The following is a 2037-nucleotide window of genomic DNA, read 5'->3' as shown; positions in this document are numbered from 1 at the left end:
TCTCAAATCATTCACCAACCTATTCAAGGATGTAGCTTTTCTTTAGACAAACTAGGCATTCCTAAGTATCAAAAAGCCTCACTGCACTTAGTTCAATGGTCTCATACTAGTGTTGTCAACTTTCAACATTTCTGTAGCTTAAGGGGCAAATCAACAAATAATAATAATAAAGTAAGCAATAAGAGAGCTATGTAGCTGTTTTCTAAAATAAGAACATTAGATCTTATTCATTAGCATAAATTAAAGGTAAATTCTGTAAATTAAATGGCTAACTTCTGTTGTAGCAGATTAGGCTGTTCGAATAAATTCCAGGTACATAGTTGTAAATTAACAATAAATAGGGAAGTTGTTCTCACTGATTTAAAATTTATCTTAAAATAATTAAAATTATGATACTCTTAGACTATTGGTACTGATTAATGAAAACTTAAATGATTTATAATTGTAGGAGTAACATGTATAAATTATTTCAACCTTTTAAAGAGTATCTCCTTACTTTGTTGTTGTTATTTGTCCTTTGTTCCTGAGGAGAACCATGACATCAGGAAGATGTTGCCATAACTTGCAAGTGAATTGGATTTAAGTGAAGGTGGGCTCTGCAAAGTCACCAGCCTCATTCTCTCTTCTGGAGCCTCCTAGGTTCAGTTAGTATAAACATGAATAATGATATGAAAGAAGATTAATACCAAATCCAAATTTATAAGGAAGTGATTGCATAAATTGGCTTAATCTGCCTAATAACTTATTTAAGAAAATTGGTAATCTAAGCAAATAATAAGTACTATACTGCAGACTGCAATAAATGAAAAAAATTGTATTTGTATTCACTTTCCCCTAAATCAAAGCATATCACCCATGAATTGTTAGTATTTTGATCCCAGGATACTATTTAACATCTCTTTAGATTAGCATCTAATGCAACCATCTGTCTGTCACATGTCTCTATTCAGCCTAAAAATAGAAACAAAACAATACAATGGATGATTTAGCCAGTAAAACAAAAACTAAAAAAGGGATCATTCAGTGTTTGCTATCTTGCAGGTACCAGGAATTTCATATTAAACCAATCCATATAATAATAATCATTATGGATGCTTCTTTAAACAGTTCAAATAAATCAATATTTAAAAATATTTGCCTGTCTTTGATGAAAATCAGAGAATAATGAGAAGATATTCCTTGTAGTTAAAAACCAGTGGCCTTCTGCCAAACAGTATCAAATGTCCCAAGTGATTTCTAATAAAAGTATTTGTTAACAGTCTTAAGGGGAGGTAGAGAATTCAGGGAGACATCTGTCATGGAATAATAAAAGAAAAAAAATCATTTATTATGGAAAGGTAGAAACTGAAGACAGTTAAGTAAGAGATACAATTTTAAAATCTCATTTTAATTCTCCTTTACTATAAAGATTGAGGACAAAAGACTATGTGGAATGCTTGAAAATACAGAAAAATCTGTTTTTCAATTAATTAAATTGAATTAGTTAAAAGTCCAAACTGTAGGATAAAATGTAAGTTAAATAAATAAATAGAGTATGTATTTCAACAAATTAACAAATGTTCCTAAGTAAAATTCATTTGTAATAAGCAAGATTTAAGAATCAACAAATTAATGAATGGACCAATCCTCAACCCCAGAGCAGTAAATCTCATGGACAATTCTTTTTATAAGCAAATAATCTCATTTTAGAAGAGCATAATTATCCATAGATATCACTTTGCTACTAAGATAACACTTGCTTTCTTGCTATTCTCTCTGGATCACTATTTTATCAGATGTCCTTCAAATAGTCTACATAGTAGTATTCCAGATGTGGCTAATTATACAAGGGGCTGTCAACATGCTAGGCCAGTTTATCCCCCATCATTTCTATTCCCTGATTCTAGTTATTCAATATCACCAACTTAGATAGAAACTATTTGTGTCTATTGGGCAACTAGAAGGCACAATGGATAAAACACTGGGCTTGTAATCAGGAAGACTCATCTTCATGAGTTCAAAGTTGTCCTTGGACACTTACTAGCTGTGTGACCCTGA

The sequence above is a fragment of the Antechinus flavipes genome, chromosome 1 (assembly GCF_016432865.1).
Source record: "Antechinus flavipes isolate AdamAnt ecotype Samford, QLD, Australia chromosome 1, AdamAnt_v2, whole genome shotgun sequence".
Classification (NCBI taxonomy): domain Eukaryota; kingdom Metazoa; phylum Chordata; class Mammalia; order Dasyuromorphia; family Dasyuridae; genus Antechinus; species Antechinus flavipes.
Note: the sequence above shows the minus strand (reverse complement) of the source record.